The 13,909-nt window shown below is 44.3% G+C and overlaps 1 protein-coding gene across 2 annotated transcripts in view; it reads right to left on the bottom strand.

Moving 5' to 3' along the window:
• Nucleotides 1-13,909, bottom strand: part of PDE4A (phosphodiesterase 4A) — a 384,429-nt gene that overhangs the window by 145,378 nt on the left and 225,142 nt on the right. The gene's annotated exons all lie outside the window — the stretch shown is intronic.

The following is a 13,909-nucleotide window of genomic DNA, read 5'->3' as shown; positions in this document are numbered from 1 at the left end:
GGATGTGAATCCCAGTACAAGAGAGTATGTGGTCCCCTTGATTCGGTGATGGGAAGGTACCCTGTTCCTCTCTCGACTCTCCCTCTCCCCCAGACAGTATCAGACCAGGGAAACGACGTCTCTGATCTGGCATGGGAAAATGCACAAAAGAGAGCAAGGGGGAAGGAGGGGCTCTTGCTATTTTGACAAATGCTTTCGCATTTTCCTAACGCAACAACTGTCACAGAGAAAAGTGAATCTCACCAACGTCTGGAGCATTGCTAATGCTGGATTTTTTGTTGTTGCAGAATTGGTGATCATGAGGAGGAAGGGAAGGAATGGGCCGGAAGTCACCCATCTCCTTCCCTCCAGCTAAGTTGCTCCCTGGCTGTAGCACAGGCTCACAACTCACACAAACCCACAGGGTTGAGAGACAGTCCAAATAAACCACTTTGCATTATGCAAATGCCAACCTGCAGCTGTAGCTGGCAGCTAGGTGACAGGACAGAGCAGGGAAAGGCGTGGGCTGACAGGTTATTAATACAGCTCATCTGCCATCATGAATCACTGACAGGATGAGGGAGGCTGATCAAAGGAAGGGACCAACAATAGGTACTAACAACCACCATGGCTTATTTGTGGAACTACTTATAGAATTGCGCTTTTTCTGGTCCCATTGGGCAGTTGCTGCCTTCATCAAAAGGGTGAAAAGTACAAGATTAAGAATCATCAGAGGGCCGCGCCATAACTGTACCACTTAACTGGTTTTTGACCAGTCTGACCTTTTGTTTATTAGGTTGTTCTATATGCCCAGCCCCAGTGTAACAACAAATAAAGTGCCCCCCCTCCAAAAAAACCACCCCATACCCTTCCTTAGGGTGCTTTCCTGCAGGAAATCTCTTATATTTCTCAATGCTGTCCTTTTTGAAGACAAAGGGCAGGATCCAACAAACCCAGTGTGCTAACAGAAACCAGTAGAAGGGCTCCAGCTAGTGCAAGGGGCTTCCCCGCCTCCTCCCTCCGTGTCCCCCTCCCCAAAACCTGTCCTGGGGGGTCAGGAGAACCTGTAGAACAGAGCAAGAAATGTCTGTACTGAATTCCTCCTCTACTGTTCAGAATAGACCTAGTCTGCTCTGAACTGAACGCGACTAAGTTAGGGCCACTAATTTCAGTAGGCCTGCTCTGTGTAAAATTTAGTTGACTAACACCCATAGAAAATGAGAGAGCGGAGACCCAACGCCAATCACTCATCCTCAAAGGTCTGGATGAACAGATATGCTTTTAGCAGGTGATGAAATGATAGCTATCGGGGGGGGGGGTGTCAAATGCCGCTGTGACAGGAGAAAACCCTGCCCTGCAACACCTCCAGATGAGCCATAATAACCAATGACGGGCTGCAAGGTGGGCTCCCGCTGCAGTTCCTGAGGCATAAGCCAGGCAGTATTGGAAGAGGTACCCTGTAAGTGCCTGGATTCCAAGCTGTTCAAAGACCCCCCCCCCCAATGCCTCTTGTAGTGCCTTGACACGCCTGTTACATTCAAATCCTAAACTGTGGTTAATCTTAAGCACAGTTTGTAAACCATGGTTTCAAGTTGGCTTGTTTCCAGGAATCATAGCCAAGGTGAACCTCAGTTGGTTCAGCTCGTGGCAAACTGCAGTTGATATAAAATAGAAGCAGGGACTTCTGGTCTCTTTGCAGCGAAGCTGGAGGAAGAAGGGGGAACATGAAAGCTAAGGGGGAGGATAGGCTCGTTCTTGGAAAGCTCAACATAGGTTGCTCCATCCAAAACCTCCAATACTCTGTAAGATTACACACAAGCAACCCAATTGCGTCAAATCTCAAGAAACTGTGGATGGCTATCTGCCATGTTTTAGCTGAGATTTTTGCATTGCAGGGGGTTGGATGAGAAGACCCTTGGGGTCCCTTCTGATTACAATTCTAGGATGGCAGTCCTAATTTTTAAAAATCAGCAGCTCCCTTTGCCAGTGAAGCTCCCCACTTCAGAGCTTTCCTCCCACCCTCTTGTAATCTTCCATAGCCCAAGTAACCTCTGGGGACAGAAACTCCTTAGCTCAGACTTCTCCTTCCTGGTGCATTCCAGATGTTTTGGACAGTAATTCCTAGCAGCCCAATGTTGGCTGGGAGATAGTGAGTGCTGTCTTAACTGTTAGAATATTTTACATTATCTGCCCTGAGTTAGAAAAGGCTCTGTATCTAAATTAGTAAAACAGTGTTGATTTCATGCAGGGTATGGGCACAGGGCATTTTTTTGCGTGTACCCAAGTTATGCCCTAAAAATAGTCTCTTTCTGAATCAAGAAAACAGTAAACAGAAAGTGGTAAGAGCATTACATCCTCAACAAAAAATATGGTTATGATGACAAGGTTGCCTCAAATAATGAGGCTTGCTATTTAAATAGAGTCATTTTATTCTTTTAAAGTAACTTTGTAACCTTCAAGTTTTCAGGGGATGTGGGGAACGTATGACTGATCTGTGTGATCCTCACCTGATTTCATTTAGGGACCATCCCTAAATATAAAGTGGAATGCCAAAATATTGGAGACCCAGAACAGAAAACAGATGCCTCATTCCTGGCTACATAAAACTCTAGGGTCACTTTACAGATGCAACTACACACCAGCAAATGGGCAATTATGGTAGATTGGGAGGTCTTGGGCAACAAACCAGCTGCTCCAAAAGACCAGACTTTTTGCAGTCAGGAAAGTGACAGGGAAATGCATTGAAAAGTATGGGAAAGCACTTGCTGTGATGCAAGGTCATCTAACGTCCCAGTAAGCTCATTAAATAGCCAGCGTTGTCTAATCTCCCTGCAGAAAAAATGAGTCAGAGGATGCATTGCTGCTGAAATAATAATAATAATAATAATAATAATAATAATAATAATAATAATTTATTTATACCCCACCCATCTGGCTGGGTTTCCCCAGCCACTCTGGGCGGCTTCCAACAAAACACTAAAATACAATAACCTATTAAACATTAAAAGCTTCCCTAAACAGGGCTGCCTTCAGATGTCTTCTGGAAGTTTGGTAGTTGTTTTTCTCTTTGACATCTGTTGGGAGGGTGTTCCACAGGGCGGGTGCCACTACCGAGAAGGCCCTTTGCCTGGTTCCCTGTAACTTGAAACCAAGCTTTCAGATGGGAGGAAACCAGAAGTCATTTGAGAGGTTAGCGATATTGTAAGGAATGGAGGCTGAAAGAGGCTAAATCTGAACAGCAGGATAAGGAAGTTTAAAGGATGAAGTAGAGTAGCACTTAAACAGTGCAAAGATCATACACTATCTCACAGCATAGGTTTAAAGGCTACTAATACTGACTGCCAAGGCAATCAGGCAAGAATTAATACATTTCATTTTTCGAATTCTGCTTCTCACGAGGCTTCCTCTGGGTTTCTTTGTTTTATGATATGAAGTAATAGGTAAACTACTGTATTATAAGTGACAAATGTGCAGGAGCAGGAGGCAGATTCACAAATTAATAGTAGTAGTAGTAGTAATAGTAGTAGTAGTAGTAGTAGTAGTAAAGGTTCTCCTTGTCTGTCCTAGGACAGCTTCCTTCATGCATTTATCAATTCCCAACTCAGGAGTGGCAGAATGTACAGCTCCTTTTCAACCTAAATAGAACACTGCTTCTTTAAGAAGGGGGTTGGACTAGATGAGTCTTGGGGGTCCCTTCCAACTCTACAATTCTATGAACCACCACAACAGAAAGCCATGGGTTTCAGTTAAAGTGCTTGGGACAATAGCTCAGTTTTATAGCTTCAGATTGTTTCCAGGTGCTGTAAGTGCACCAATAGAACCCTAAAGAACTGAGTGAAGAGCTGGACTGGGGAGTTCTGGATGTGAACCCCTGCCAAGTTCTGATTCTTTCTCTCCCCCCAATTGCCTCTCTCTCTTTTTCAGCTCAAACTCCCTTGCAAGGTTGTTGTGGCATTAAAGCGGGGCGCCTCCTGCCCTCAATGCTGTCTTCTGTTCCCTAGAAGGAAGGGTTGGATAAAAGGGGGCGAGAGGGAGGGAGAGATCAATCATACAGGGCAGTTCTCTCCTGCTGGCTTTAAGTTGAACTCCCATCCCCTGTTTAAGCTGTGGGCTGCCATTCTGAACTGCTGCTGCCGCTTTCACCTGTGACTGAGTGCTCACACAGTACTTTGCACTTCAACAAACCAGCTCTCCACATGCTCTCCTTAAACCAACTGGCATATAGGTCAGAGGGATGCACTCTTGTGGTTCAGTTAAGGGAGGCAGTTGCATGTGTGAGGGGTGTCTACGAGGTACTTGCACGAACATCCCCGAGTGAACACCTTACAAGCCTCTGCAAGGAGGCTCACCTGTGTTTTTAGAAACCTGGGATGCTTTCAAATCAAACCATTTAGCAATTTCTCACTAAGTTTGTGGAGCAGAAGTTTTCCAGCAGCCTGAACACTTTCTTGTCTTCCTCCTCGGTCTCTGGAGGTGATGGAGGTGCCAGGATCGCAGGCATTTCATTACAGTATATGGCTGCAAGGTGGGGACTGCATGGGCTGATTGGGCATGCACAGTGATTAAAAGCAGCCATCTCCCCAAGGCTCCATCTGTACCAGAAAATGTGGCTTTGTGCTGGTATATAAGAACAGGCAATCAATATGCTTTACTGATGCCTGAGTTGCTGAGAAAGATCTCAATACCAGAGCTGTGCCCATAGATCACAGGGCCTGCAGGGACTTGAGTCGGTGTACTGAGTCCAAAGAAGCGGCTCTCAGGTCTCACTTTTTTGTGTGCTTTGCGTGGGAAGAGGTGAATTTGCAGCATTTGAAAACAGCTGATTGAATTGCTCCTTTAGTTTGTATGCTGTAAGGTCATCACTTTTTAAACAGTGCAGTGGTACCTCGATTTTCAAACAGCTTAGTTCACGAATAACTTGGAACCCGAACGCTGCAAAACTGGAAATAGATGTTCCGGTTTTTGAACTTTTTTTCAGAAGCCAAACATGCTCCGTTTTGTGTTTTTTAATGTATTTTTATTAAAGATTTTCTTGATTTACGTCTCCCTCATATTTTCCCCCCCATGTGACTTTTTTTTTTTTTACAAATCAGTTTCATTTGTTGAGACATTAGGAAGAAATGGGGGAAAGAGGTGGAGGGGGGAACGATGAGTGGGGTCGGGTGGCAATGTTTCTATTTTACTTAATATATGTGGGGTTTTGTGTCAGTGTTGCTTGTGCAGGTTCTCTGATGTTCACTTGTGTTCCTTCGGTGGTGAGAGAGGTTGGGGTTGGCCCAGGGTGTGGCTGTTCATCTGTGGCTGGCTGTGGTGGTCTTTGTTTTCATGTGTGAGTGGGGTGGGTGGGTGTTTTGGATCCGGTTAGCCATATTGATTTGTATGCTGTTGGTGGATTATTGTCATTGTCTTGTTGGGCTGTGTATGTGATAAAGGGGAGCCATACTGGGGTGAAGGCGTCTTCTTCTATTTCTCCCCGTGTCAGTTTCAGTTTATTGGTTAATTTTTCTAGTAAGGCTGTTTCCCATACTATTTGGTACCATTGGTCCATGCTTACTCCTGACAGGTCTCTCCAGTGTCTGGTTATGGTGTTTCTGGTTGCTGAGAGTAGGTGGGTTATGAGTTCTTTGTGGTGTAAATGGGCATTGTTGTCTTAGAAGATGTTTAATAGAGCCAATTCTGGGGTGATTTCTAATACTTGCTTGGTTATTTTTGGCTGTTGTCCAGAATAGTTGGATTTTGGGACACTGCCACCACATGTGGAGGTATGTGCCTGTGGAGGTGCACCCTCTCCAGCATTTTTGTGAGGTTCCTGGGCGTATTAGCGCTCGTTTTCTTGGTGCTGGGTACCACCTGTAGGTGATTTTCAGAGTGAGTTCTTTTCTTTTTGTTGATATGGATTTAAAGGGGAGTTTAGACCACATTCTGGTCCATTGAGTGGGGTTAATCTCACTCATAGCCTACGTCTTCCTCCCATTGTTTTTTGATTGTGTCTAGGGAGTTTGTGGGATTTTGGAGTAGTATTTTGTATATTGCGGATACCATCCCTTTATCGTGTTCCTTTGTTGTTAGGAAGAGGTTTTTAAAGGTTGTCAGGGGCCTAGTTGCTGCTGATTTTACTACTGGATTGTTTAAGAGGGCATGTAATTGGTGATGTTGTTTTAACCAGGACATTTGGGCAAACATGCTCCATTTTGAGTCCCCCTGTGTTTCCTGTTGCACTGCTAATTTGCCCACCCCACCCCCATTGTAATTCAAGCCTTCCGTTTCCGATTACAGTGTTCTGAGGTGATATTTGGAGCTTATATCTGGTGCTTTTGTTTTTGCTATTTTTTTGGGTTTTTTGTTTTGAGGCTTTTTCAGTTAATTTGTTTTTGTGACTGTGTGGATCCCAGTTCAGCTACTGATTGACTGACTGACTGACTGACTGATTGATTGATTGATTGATTGTGTGACTGTGCAAATGGATAAAAGCCCCCCATCCAAACAATGACTCATCAGTACAAGTAATAATTTTTTTTAATTTTAATTTTTATAATCTACAAATCAAATCAAATCAAATATCTTTAATACGGTCAATGACCAACAAGAATCTACAATACTCTTTTATTTATAGTACAGTATATTGTTTATTGATTTCATTTTATGGATCAGTGCTCTTGTAAGATAGTAAAATTCATGTTAAACTGCTGTTTTAGGGGTTGTTTTTAAAAGTCTGGAACGGTTTAATCCATTTTGCATTACTTTCTATGGGAAAGCGTGCCTTGGTTTTTGAACGGACTTCCAGAATAGATTAAGTTTGAGAACCAAGGTACCACTATATGCGTAAGAGGGTGAATGTTTAAGAGACAAACAAAGGCATCAAGCAGAAGGGCTCTTTGTAATTTGAAAGCTTACAGTTTTACGTCAGTAGCTCCGATTCAGCTTTAAAAAGTGGGTTTTCACAGGGAAACTTCAGGGCAAAAAAAATCACACACATACCCCAAAACACCTCCCTGCTTGGACATGGAACATTAAAGCATAGACCACTGCCTGGAAAGAGTGAGGCAAAAGGTTGGTGTGGATAAGCCCCAAGTCTCAGCAGAGGCTTGCCTTTTGAACTGCAGTGGAAAAGTCAGAGGCCTGACTGCGTCGAGAGTTGCTCACTACTGATATATTGCATCTTTGAAATTTGCCACCCAGAGTAGAAACCTTCTACGTACCGATGCTATTAAATGTGCACAAAAGAAAAACCAGGCAGATCATTACATGCCATAAAATGCTTGTTATGGAGAGAAGAAATATGCTTCCAAAACTAGAAACTAGATTGCATTCTAGTTCTGATGCACTGACCTGGAAGCCCTGACACAAAACTGTTTGGGGGTGGGGGAGAGTGTGCATGCTCAGGAGCACTTTCCTTATCCATCCCAAGATAAGGGCTGGCACTGAAAACGAGGTTCAGATCTCAGGATTTTTTTTAGCTCCTAGCCAGATTTAAGCACTATGTGTATCTCCTGCGGGTCAACAAAAATGACCTATTATTTGCTCATTGCAATCTAAAAGAAAATAGAACTTGAAGAACCCATCAAAATGTATCCTCAGAATCTTCTTGGGCCACACATGGTAGATATTTTCCAATGTGCAGAATGACAGCTGTCAAACTGGTAAGCTCACTTAAGACCAGGGCTGGGATGAGTTAATAAGGACCTTCTTGGACAAAACAAGAAAAGCACCTGCTTGAGGCATTTGGGAGGCACTATTTTTAAACAAAGGATACTCCAAAATCTATTTTGAAAAAGCTTATTGGAGGCAACAATTCACTCGGCACAGATCTTTGTCAGGCTCCCCACTTGTAAGCAGAAGTAGAGTGATTATGAAGGAACTAGGTAAATAGCAAAAGGTGGATGGAGGCAAGGCTCTTTTCCATCAGCTGCTTCCTGACTCGTTTCTCCATCTCCCATGCATTAAAAAAGAAGAGGAGAAAATTGCTACCTTGCAGAACTAATGAGCTATTAAACAGCACGAAACCTACAAGAGGTTGCCCATTCCAGCGCCAAGTGCCCTATTTGCTGCTGCAATGGATCCCTTCAGCCCATTACAGAGCTACAAACAGCATCCAAGAGGATGCTATTAAAATAGAAAGAATGATGCTGGGGAGTCTTTGAAGTAAATTATTAATACACCAAGCCTGAATTGGCCCCGTAAGACCATTGCCTGCAGTCTCTCTCCTAACAATGTGGTATTATGCAGGAGAGGGGCAGAGAATGGGCACCAAGAAGGTTCACTCACAGTTTAATCTTAACCAGAGTTGAGTGCAATAATCTGTCCGGAAGAACAAGACCTAGTGCCGCACTGAGGCACTGGAGGAAATTAAAACAGCACGCAGACACAGTCGTCCAGCATTGCACAGAGTGCTGGGCCAGATCTTTTTTTTAAAGGGGGTCCCAGGGAACCCATAAGTGCTGGGGCTTTGAAACACACACACACACACACACACACACACACACACACACACTATATACTGTATATATATATATATAGGCATCCACATGATGTCCTACTCAGGTAAGTGGTGGTCCTCCCCGCCCCCCAAATTAAATTCAGATTATCCTAATCTAATAAGAGAAGACAACCCAATAAAAAGTCACATGTTGGGTGTGGCAGCCTCAGGTGCATTGTGTGAACAGGTTTGTTGACATGCATGGCAATGTTTTTGTGAGTGCTGCCTGGGGCCCCACTTCCATTGGGCTTCCATTGACCAAAGCACCCTGCCCTTTGCTACCCATCATGGGATTAAAAAAAGTTATTAATTCTTTAAACAAATAAAAAAAATGTGTTTGCAAGTACAGGGGGTGGGAAAGAAAAGAGAGGAAAGAGCAGACCCTCATGAATGCAACTCCATTTTGCAATTTTCCAGTTCTTCCACCCATTCACCAGTACTTCCTTTGACCCGAGCCCTCTTGCTGGTTTGTGGGGCAGGGGAATACATTCTCCAGAGCCTTCTTCTCAATGCCAACAGGTGTTTCAACTGCCAGTGTTGTTGTTGTTAAAATTTATTAGCTGCTTTATCTTGCTCAAGGCCACCTGAAGCGACTTGCAACAGTACTGCTCTGAGCATCACAGGCATTCTGGTGTAATGGGGTTAAAGGCTGCTGAGAGCAAAATCATCTCTCTGTTTGTAGCTGGTATTTCTAAAATGCTATCTACATAAAGTAAGAGATGAGGTACTTCTCTTGTGAACTGTGGCCTGTAAAGGACATGAGAGCACACACACCCTGCCTGTTTTGGCAGTCCCAGACAGGCAGCAAAAACAGATTTATCATGTTCCTGGTGAGTCGCAAATGTAGCTGGTGGGCTGCATTTACCTTGGTGGATTACAAGGGACCGCACGCTTTATTATTTATCTTGCACCATCAACAATTTATGTGCTTTGCAGAATAACAGCACAAGGGTCCCTTCTACCTTTTCACATTTGAGCCCCCCAAATCACAGATTTTTTTTGTGTTGTTGTTCAGGGTTAGGTCAGCAAGCGCCAGAAAATGTTCCCAAGTTACTTCCCCACCTCCATAAATATAAGTATACATATTCAGAATGCATCTTACATGGAGAAACATGTGTGAAGCAGGCAGCCAGCACATGGATATGGCTACAGTGACTCCCCTGACCATACTAACATTTCTCAACACAACCACAGGCATGCAGCTTGGCTCTGCTCACGCATAAAGGAAATGGTGTGAAACAGACCTAAGAAATCAGGACAGCTGTTTCCAGGTCTCAACAGCACTTTAGCAGCAGAGCCCAAATGCCTGCTACACAGCAGCCATCTTGGGCCGAATCATCACATCCACCTACCTCCAAATACACCAGGCAGCATGAACCACAACTACCAGTTGGGATACATCACTAAGTCACGTGCCCCGTGGTTTGTTTTCCCATGGAGAGGTAAACAGGGAGTGCTTTCACTTCCTGTACAAGCTAATCTACTAAACAATGGTTTGTGGCTTCATGTTACATGCAAGGGTAGCCAACTTGGTGCCCTCCCGATGTTGTTAGCATCCCTCTCCACTGGACAGGCTGGCTGGGGCTGAGAGAAGTTGAAGTCAAACAACATCTGGAGGATACCACATGGGCTACTCCTGGTCAACAACGTAAACCAGGACAATATTCTGCCCTGCACTAAAGTTTAAGGGCTACAGCTTGAGGCAGCATCCAGAATCTCCCAAGAGGCCTTTGAAACTCTGTCCGTGAGGAATCACTTTGTTTTCCTTTTCTGTTACAGCTGAATGTAACATGCTCTTTAGACAAGAGCATCTCTTCATGCTCCATCGGTCCTCTTGAAAGAAATGTCAATAGAGCCAATAAGATACTGTTCTAGGCAAGAGAAGAGAATAAAAATAGCACACATAGGCCTACCTGTTTTGATAGGTATCAAACTATTTATCAGAAGTTCAGTCAGCAAGAGTTCCAAACTAGCCAAATGAATTCGGTAACTCCTTCCCCACAACTTTCTGTGTTCCATATATATTTACGTTTTCTCAAAAGAAAATTCAAGTATCATATCCAAGCATTATATGTTCACCCCCCCCCAGCCTCCATCATTTTGTTCTTACACTGGGGACTGGAAATGCTATGGATTTCAATGAGTGAGGGATAGTCCATAGGCAGTCCTCTGTCACAAAGGGCATAGCTAGCTTCTTGGCTCGTCACGAAGCTATGAATACATGGGGGGAAAGTGCAGTTGCTGAAGAAAAGAACTTTTGTAATGGTCCATGTTGCTGTGTGGAACCAACCATGGAAATAGATGTCTGTCCGCTTGCTCCAGCATTGGGCATATGCCTGAAGCTGTTTTTGTTGTAAATAAAAATATTTTACTTGCATTTGTTTTTTACGGCTGTTGCTGCTGAGGACAAAGGCTTGACTGTAAGTAAACTATATGTTTTAAACTTACTTTTCAGTCTGTAGCCTGCTTCCTTGAAAAATGGAGTAACAAAGGGGAAGATCAGCCTAACAGCTAATTCCTATGCCTTCAATTAAACAGTGTAAAATGGGATTAAAACTCTGCTAAACCCTGTGCTTTTAAACACAAGCGGCAAACTGATCCTTTTGTCTGTTAAGCCACACACGTGAGCCAGTAAGGGGATGAAATAATAGTCCCTTGCCCTCACCTTGGGACAGCCCCTGTCTCTCAGGCCTAGACTACTTCACAGGGTTGTCATGGGGATGAAATGAGGAAGAAGAGGAAAACCATGGAGAGCCACTTTTAGCTCCTTGGAGAAAGTGGTGGGATGTGAACTAACTAGATAGATAGATAGATAGATAGATAGATAGATAGATAGATAGAGGCCTCCTAATCCCAACAGTCTGTGGGTATGAAGTGTTAGAATTCCTGATCTATGATTGCAGTCATGGGATTTTTGTCTATCACATGATGGTATATGTTTTGACTTCACAGAGTGGGAAGTGACGGAGACAGGATGTTTGTGTTACTGTGTTCCATGAAGTGGGAACTATTGTCCTTTGTTCTTTTTTTCCTCTTTGCTGTCTGATGCTACAGAGAGAGAGAGAGAGAGAGAGAGAGAGAGAGATGTTTCAGTGCTCTGTGTGTGTTTATATGTAAATAAAGTAGATTAGCAAAAATGCATGATGCGCAAACTTTGCGGATCCTTAAGTGTGCCGGTGTCTGTAGGCATCGGTCACTGTGATGTTCTGGCTGATGAAAGCTTTTGAAGATCCCAAACGATCGACCAGGAGGGAGGGAACATGCCAGTCGGGCATGTGTCTCTGCCGGTGTCCTACTCGAGTGTAGGCTGAACTCCTGACACGAAGGAGGCCTCTCCGAATGTGCTGAGGGGAAGGACTGGTTTCTCCCCTCCACATCAGTGCAGTTTCCTGCTTGGGGCGTGGCAGGGGACAAAAGGAGTACATCACATTTTCCAGAGTCTTCATAGCGCATTGCACAGAGCTGCCAGTTTATCTATAGAGAACTTGTGACCCACTGGGGTGTTAATGGACATCAACCCATCAGCAAGGAAAACAGTCATAGCCCAACAACAGCAGGAAGAGCACAGGTTTTTCACTCCTGCTACAGAGGATGCTGAGGTCTTGGTAATTCTTTTCAGCGTGCAAATGTAGTTGTCTGCATCTCTCCTGCTTCAGCTTCACCCCTGTTATTAAAACAGGCTCCTAGAGGGACAGTGTTTGGTCAGGTGGTGCATCTACCACAGTCGCAAAAACGTGGAGGCTTGATCCATGCCATCTGGTTTCTAAATTCTTCAGCACCGCACTGAGACATTCAAGTTGGCTTAGCCACCACACTATTGCATTAAGAGCCCTGGGGTGTGTTCGGGCTGGGGAGAATGTGTGTGGCACAGGAAGCGGGACGCTAAGCTTTAAATGCAGCCATCTGCCTGAATGAAAACAACAAAGCATCAAGCAGAGGAAGTGGAAAGATGGCTTGGTGGCCTGGCTTGATTTACGGTAATCCATCGGCCAGAGTGGCTCTAACATTGGCCTGGGACTTATCCAAAGCGAATGGTGCACAATGGATTATTACAGAAATTAAGGGCACAAATTGCTTGAGTTGCTTGCCACTGCAGCACATTCAGATGAGGATAAAATCCTGGCTTTGAACACTTTCTCTTTGCTCCAAATGAACCAAGCCAGGGAGATCAACGCTTCGCAGTTTTGCAAAGTCCTTATTTGAGGAGCAGGGAGTAAGGTTAGTGGTCATGCCTTCAAAAATGCTTAAGAATGCCACATGCCCACTTGTCAGGGCTTTGGGTACCACAAAAAGTGCAATATGTATGCATCAAGGTTTTAACTGTACATACGATACTACAGATTATTATGGGTGCAACCTCATTTTTTGGTACCTGTGGGTAAGTCCCACTGACTCCAGGAAGACTTATGCATGAATAGCTAGAGAAAGGATTATAAACCACATTAATCACTGGTGCCGTTATCAGTATGTCAGGAAAGTCACACAAGCCAAATGAAAAGATTGCTCAATGTCCCCATCGTGGCAGAAAATACCAGGAATTCACCATGGGGCCTTGTGCGTGTGAAAAACATCCTCTTCCACTGAGCCATGGCTCCTTCCCATAACACATATAAAGCCCTCTGAACGACTTTAGGCACAGTAGACATGCTTGCTATTTATCCACTCCAATTCTCCAGCTAAAGGGGAATGTCATAGCACAAGCTGGAAAGACGCATCTGCCTGAGACACTGGAGAGCAGCTGCCAATCAAAATGGACAACATTTCTCTTGGTGGAGCCAGCTGGGATATTCCTTTCATAGCCATAGTTCCATGAGGCAGAGCACACTGAGTATGTGTGTGTTCCTTGAAAGTATTATGGCCCTTTGTGTTATAGGTGGAAAATGTCAATTGAAGTCTACTTTCAGGACATTGCTTCTTGCTCCACTATGAGGGCTAGAGTCTTGTTTTATGCAACCAAGTACAACGGCTCCTGCCAAAAGAACCCTGCACACAGCAAAATGAATGAGGGAGTGCTGCTAACATCTTATTGAATGCAATAATATGTGCATGTGGAATGTGCATTTAATTCCAGACACTAAAGCCTAATTTCCCCCCAAGGTGATAAATCTACTTGAAGGCCGTACCACTTAGGCCTGCAGGTGAAAGTTCACTTAATGAAGTGCTCTTACATACAAAAGCATTACCTGCCCATAGAAAATAGATAAAAGAAATGCCGCTTACCTTCCCGCCGGAGTGGTACCTATTTATCTACTTGCACTGGCATGCTTCCGAACTGCTAGGTTGGCAGGAGCTGGGACAAAGCAACGGGAGCTCACCCCGTCGAAGGGATTCGAAACACCGACCTTCCGATCAGCAAGCCCAAGATCTCAGTGGTTTAAACCACAGCCCTGCCCCCATCCACGTCCCACATGCCAAGGGAAAGGCTATGCTATAACCTTTCTCTCTGACATGCTA

The sequence above is a fragment of the Podarcis liolepis genome, assembly GCF_965112155.1.
Source record: "Podarcis liolepis genome assembly, chromosome: 17".
Lineage (NCBI taxonomy): Eukaryota > Metazoa > Chordata > Lepidosauria > Squamata > Lacertidae > Podarcis > Podarcis liolepis.
The sequence above is the reverse complement of the archived record's forward strand: the minus strand, read 5'-3'. Positions and strand labels throughout refer to the sequence as shown.